A 6,993-nucleotide genomic window follows, 5' to 3' on the forward strand; every position below is an offset into this window, starting at 1 on the left:
GCCACGTAGGAACAGTAGTGGAAGTCGCGATCTCATGAGGGTAGGGGGACAATCGGGGAGAAGGAAGGGAGAGAAAATGGGAACCCATCACAAGGTTGGATATGGCACCCCCAGGGGATGAATAACAGAAATGTGGGTGAAGGGAGACAATGGACAGTGGAATATATGAAATAATAATAACAATATATAATTGATCAAGGATTCATGAAGGTGGGAGGATAGGGAAGGGAGGAGAGAAAAGAGGAACTTATACCAAGTAGAAAATGTTTTGGAAATGATGATGGTAACCTATGTGCAAATTGCTCGATACAATTGATGTCTGGGATGTTATAAGAGCTGTAAGAGCCCCCAATAAAATTATTCTTTAAAAAAAAAAAAGGAATGTGCACAACTCAAACTCAGTGGCAGGCTCCCGAGACCACCTTCCACTGGTTATGGAGTCCTGGGAAAAACAACTCTAAGTAAAGTCATAGTGGGCCTGCGGAGTTCCTGACAAGACCCTAGTCAGGGTTTCACCCAAATCTCGGGGGTAGCTGGGAGTGTAACTGATCCATGCTAAGGAATGCATCTTTCAGTTACATGTGGACTTAGCAACACTTCCCTTACATGAGGATTTAGATGCCTTTCTGAGAATCAGAAAGAAGGTATTCAGCTTTGAGGTGAAGAAGACAGAGGAGTGTATGTGTGTAATATTGTACGCGTCAGCAAAATTCAAGAGAACTTCACTTTTAAGAGTAATAGCTTTGGAAATCACTGTCCAATATACAATTGAGTACTGTATTTGGTGACATAGTGGGTTACTAATTGGGCTGATGAGGGCAAGGCTAGCAGTTCAAACCCCCAGCCACTCTGTGGGAGAAAGACAGGCTCTCTACTCCCGTAATGAGTTCTAGCTTCAGAAATCCACAGGGTCCGAGAGGGCCGCCCAGAGTGAGAATGACCTTGATAGCAGTGAGTTTGGCTTATTGATTAAAACTTGTGATTTTTGTGGGAACGAATTTGATATGCAGGACAGTATTAGAACATTTGAAGAGGACTTAAATTCTACTATCTTTAAGTTTTATTTGTTAAATGTAAAAGAGTATCTATACACCTGAGACGATTTTTGTGCATTGAGACCACTGCACTGATTAAAACTGGAATTGAGTGTCGTGGGTCAGGAGTTTCAAATGAACTTTATGGTGTATGATGATGTGTCACGAATGGGTTTGCAAATGAGATGAAGTACTTTTCATGTACCCCTTTAAAGGTTGTTGTTATGATTTGATCGACTTCTGTTAGAATATTAAGACTTACAAGCTGGGCGTAAAAGGTTGAGGAAAAGGTTACGGCATGTTAAGCTGGCATTTAAGTATATTGACTATCAAATTGTCAAACAATGAAAGTTTTGGCAGACACATGCATACTGTTCGGGGGTGAAATCACCACAAAGTGATCATAGTGAAGAAAAGAGATTTTATTTGGCATATGCAACAAAAACAACAAACATTGGGAAATGGACGCAAAGATGTCATCAGAACAATGTATGCCCGGTTCTGAAGAACCTTACAAAGTCAATGGTATATATAAAATTACAATCTTTTAGATTAGCTAAAAACTACTAAATCCCCATGATTCTTCAACTTAGTTTTTCTCATTAATCACTGGCACAAGTTTCAGTAACAAGAGTCAGGGAGGGTCTTTATTGGTGCTACAAATCTTCCCATTTACCAAATACCAAAGGAAGAAGATAAGAGTGGAAAATATGTGCTAATTGTCGTCTAAATATCTTGTTTGTGAGGGAAACTATGTTTTTCCAAGAATTGCCTTAACTAGTAGTTGTCTAGCTCAGGGCCCAGTTGATGTGTTCTTGCTCTTCCAGCTGATCACATTTCTCATATGCACAGGCAGAGGATAATTGTTCCAATTTTGTCCCTTAAGTCACTCCCTCATTTTGAGCAGAGTTTGAGAATTACACATTGATGGTCAACACCTGGACTTAGTACAACCTCTAGATGGTGGTCATTGCAGGCTCTTAATACTGATGGTGTTGGTTTTCCACTGGATGCCATCTGGTCCTTCACCATGACCTCAAGTTTGAGTGACATTTCCATTAATTGTGTTGTAGAAATGAGTAAAGTTGGTGTACATCAACATGTTATCCCAAAGCTTCCTTTTTCCTAGAATGTATGTAAGATAGTTAAAAATTGTTTTGTTATGCTTGGTATTATAAGAATTATGAATTTGAAATGTTATTATCCCAGATAATAATGACCTAGGCCATGCACCTCTTCCTGACAGTAGTCGACCAAACAAATCTGGCTTCTGCAAGAGAGTTTTAGTGTGTAACCAGATTGCTTGTTGTCTAATTCTGTGTACATATTGTTTTATTTCTGCTGTGTTATCTATCCATGTGGAGCAAGCGGTATGTGCTAGAGTGCAAACCATCTTATTGGCCTCATTTTGTAAAACCCAGGCTTTTCTATAGTCTAGTATCACTTTGACCTATGAGGTTAAAGATTGCTGTTGTGCTCCCATCTCATTAACAACCTCATCTCCCCTTTGACAATAATAGATAATACATTTCTCAAAAAAATTCTAATTCATCTATACTCTTAATAGGAATGATGGAAAAGATCATCAAGCCCTCATATGCAAGTTCAGACTGAAGCTTAAGAAAAATAAAAGAGCATTACAGCCAAAATACAACCTTGAGTATATCCCATCATTATTATTAGAGAAAATCTCAAGACCAAATTTGATGTACTGAACACAGATGAGAAAAGACTTGATGAGCCATAGGATGACATCAAGAGCATCATACATGAAGAAAGCAAAAGATCATTAAAAAGAAAGGAAAGAAAGAAAAGACTGAAGTGAATATCAGAACAGACTCTGCAACTTGCTCTTGGTGACTCACAATGACTGTATGTATAACAGAATGAAACACAGTCCAGTCCTGTGCCATCCTCGCAATTGTCAAACGTTTGATCCCATTGGTGCAGTCACTGTGTCCATTCATCTTGTCGAAGGTCATCCTCTTTTTGCTGCCCCAGTATTTTACCAAGCATGATGTCCTTCTTTAAGAACTGTTTTCTCTTGACAACATATACAAAGTACATGGGATAAAGACTTGCCATCCTTGCTCTAAGGAGCATGCTGGTTGTACTTCTTCCAAGAGAGATTTCTTTGTTAATTTGGCAGTGTTTCGTGCTTTCAATATTCTTTGCCAATGCCATAATTCAAATGCATCAATTCTTCCTTATTCAATGTCCAACTTTCACATGCATATGAGGTTATCATGATGGCTTGAATCAGGGGCAACTTAGTCCTCAAAGTAACATCCTCACTTTTCAATCCTCCAAAGAGGTCTTGTGCAGCAGATTTGCCCAATGAAATGTGTCTTTTGATCTCTTCACAACTACTTCCATGAGCAATGACTGTGGATTCAAGTGAGATGAAATCCTTGACACTATCAATATTTTTTCTGTTTATCATGATGTTAACTGTTGGTCCACTTGTGAAGATTTTGGTCTTCTTTCCAATGAGTTATAATCCACACCGAAGGCAGCAATCCTTGATCTTCACCCACAAGAGCTTCAAGTCCTCCTCACTTTCAGCAAGCAAGCTTATATCATCTGCATATCTCAGGTTGTTAATGAGCCTTTCTCCAATCCTGCTGCAGCATTCTTCTTCATAGAATCCATCTTCTCTGATTGTTTGCTCAGCATACACATTGAACAAGTATGGTGAGAGGATAAAACCCTGATGTACACCTTTCCTGATTTGAAACCATACAGCACTCTCCTTTTCTGTTCGCACAACTGTCTCTGTATCCATGTATGGGTGCCCCATGAGCACAATAAAGTGTTCTTGAATTCTCATTCTCCTCAAGGCTATCCATAGTTTATTATGAACCACACAATAGGATGCCTTGGCATAGTTAATAAAACACAAGTAAACATCTTTGTGGTATTCTCTGCTTTAAGCCAAGATTCATCTGATAGCAGCAATGATATCCCTTGTTCCATGTTTTCTTCTGAAACCAGAGTGAATCACTAGCAGCTCCCTGCCAATATACTGCTGCAACCGTTGTTGAATGATGTTCAGCAAAATTTTACTTGCAAGTTATAGCAATGATATAGTTCTACAATTTGAACATTCTGTTAGGTCACCTGTCTATGGAATTGGTACCAATATGGATCTCTTCCAGTCAGTTGGCCAAGTAGCTGTCTTCCAAATTTCCTGGCATAGGCAAGTGAGTGCCTCCTGTACATTTTACCCATAGGTTCATTTAATATTGCACGGTAAAGGGGGAAAGATTGACGTTGTCAAGGATTTCATCTTGTTTGAATCCACATTCAATGCTCCCAGAAGCAGCCCTCGAGGGATCAGACATTGTATTGGGTAAATCTATCGCACAAGACCTCTTTAAAATGTTCAAAAGTAAGAATATTATTACTTTGAGGACTAAGGTGCACCTGACCCAAGCCATGGCATTTTCTATTGCCTCCTATGCATATGGAAGTTCGGCATTGAATAAGGAAGATAAGAAAAATTGATGCATTTGACCTATGGTGCTGGTAAAGAATATGGGTCGTACCATGGACTCACAAAAGGAACAAACAGTTCTGTTTTGAAAGAAGTGAAGCTAGACTGCTCCTTAGAGGCAAGGGTGACAAAACTTTGTCTCAAGTACTTCAGACATGATTTCAGGAGAGACCAGTCACTGCAGAGGGACATCGTGCTTGGTCAAGTGGAGGGTCAGTGAATAAGAGTAAGGCCTCCATGAATGGATTTGCACAGTGGCTGCAGCAATAAGCTCAAACATAAGAACAGTTGTGTGGATGTCACAGGACTGGGTGGTATTTCATTCCATTGTGGTTTGGGTCGCTATGAGTCAGAACTGACTGGATGGCACTTAAAAATAACAACAACAATTTTGCAGCAAATACATGTGTTACTAAAATTAAGCAGGGACTCTTTCACTTTAGTTTTATGAAATTCCTTATCTGGTGTCATTTGCAATATACATGATCACCAGGGCCTGGGGCTTAACAATCTAGACTAGAATAGACATTATAAGCACACGCATACTTAACTACTTCATCATTAGTCTTAGAATAGTACATTAAAATTTAACAATATTTTAATAAGCCAGTATAAATGAAATTTTATCCATGACATCAGAAGAAGCATAGCTAATTCTGTAAATATTTCAAATACGGTTAATTTGTGAGACTGGAAGGAATAAATCACAGATTCGTCAATACAGTTGTAAGCACTTGAGACCACGGAAGATTTCCTCATCCACCCACTGTCATTGGATCAAGTTCCACTTGTGTCTGAAGGTTTCACTGGTTTTTCTTCTCCAGAGACCACAACCTCAGCTCTTTTGTACCTAGAGTGGTTCTAGAAAGACAAAATCATTAAGATGCATTTTCTAAATTAGTTAAGTCTGATGAGTTTTCCAGGCACGGTTAACTCTGCCTCCATTGGTACTGACAGCTCTGCCTCTATTCATAAGCTGTTACTCAAGGGTGTGAGAGGGCAATGTTGATATACACCATATTATCACCAATAAGTGAAGTGTTCGTGAGAAGTCCGGTTCTCGGTGTTTGCGTGTTCGATGGTTTTCAACAGTTTTGTCCGGGGGACAATTGCAGGGAAGCTGGTTGACTCGCACTGCTGACAACTGTTGAAAACCATCGAACACGCAAACACCTAGTAAAGGGAAGAGATGAGCTGGGGATTTGGAGGCACAGTTCAAGCACCGCCTAAAAGACCTCAACATGTCTACGTGTCCCCTGAGAGAAAGTCTTACTTCTTACAGTAACAGAGCTGATGTTTCTGAAAACCAAACCCAGAGTCTTTTCATAGGAATGACTGGATTTCCTACCCCACCCTACCCCACCCTGGCCCAACCCCTCGGCTTGGGAATGAATGTGTGCCTTTGGGAAGGAGCAGGTGGAGGAAGGACCGCAGGCGAGATTCTGAGGTGAACCTTGAGCACCTGCCCCTGCCTTGGCTCCCGTAACTCCTACCGGGTCCAGCCCAGACGTGATTAAAATGTTCCTCATCTTCACCAACTACAGGGAGCCACAGTGCTATAGTGAAGCCACACTGCGAATCATAAGACATTCCCTTTGGTATCGAAGAGAGATGAAAATTTTTGTAATTTCCTAAGAGGAATGTTAATAGGAGAATCTGATAACAAGCAATTTATAGACATTACACAACATTGTATTTTGTCTTCGGTGTGCATTCTTTCTTCAGAAAGTGTACTTGACATTTTATATTTAATTCAACTGTTTGTGGCAATATTGGACAAGTGTTTTGAAAATGCCTGTGAGTGAGATTTAATATTCAATGTAGATACGACCCACAATATTCCCACAAAAATGGTGATGGGGGAGATTGTATTGGGGCCCAAAATGAATGTGACGGTTACACAAATCGATACACAAAATAAACTGTAGAAATTTGAGACTAGCTTAGCTGGGAGTCTAGTCTGTGCCGTATCAGCGTCCTGAAACCTCAAGAAATATCAACATTGGTGACATCAGTATAATAGTGCCAAATCTTCACACTTTCAAATTAAAAAATACTTAAACGCTACTCCAGGTAAAACCCAAGGGGAAACGTTATACAAGTTTACCATGTAGTTGTTTACCAAAAATAGAGGAGGGGATTCTTAACGTTTGCTCTTGGATTTAAGTCAAGGTACTTCCTGGAAGTTGTATAAAACCAGTGTGTGATATTCAATATTGGTTTTCCTTACTCAGTACTTGTGAAGAAATGGAGTAGTTCCTCCGTGTGTGCGGTTGTTGTTGCTGTCCCCACCCCTTCATATACTGTGTTCCAATGCCCACATAAGGCATGCCTGTATATATTGGGTATTACAATATTTTGAAGAGTGTTTGAGATATTGCTTTCCTTATGTACAAGCCATACCGTTGTGTTTTTTTATGGATCACAAGTATCATACTCAAAACCCGACTCACTACCATTGAG

General features: G+C 39.8%; 1 pseudogene; it reads left to right on the forward strand.

Annotated features, from left to right (window-relative positions):
* LOC142433152 (AP-3 complex subunit sigma-1 pseudogene) overlaps positions 1–6,591 on the forward strand; it is a 31,457-nt pseudogene extending 24,866 nt beyond the window's left edge.
* The last annotated feature ends 402 nt before the right edge of the window (positions 6,592–6,993 follow it).

This window comes from Tenrec ecaudatus, chromosome X, assembly GCF_050624435.1.
Source record: "Tenrec ecaudatus isolate mTenEca1 chromosome X, mTenEca1.hap1, whole genome shotgun sequence".
Taxonomy (NCBI): Eukaryota; Metazoa; Chordata; class Mammalia; order Afrosoricida; family Tenrecidae; genus Tenrec; species Tenrec ecaudatus.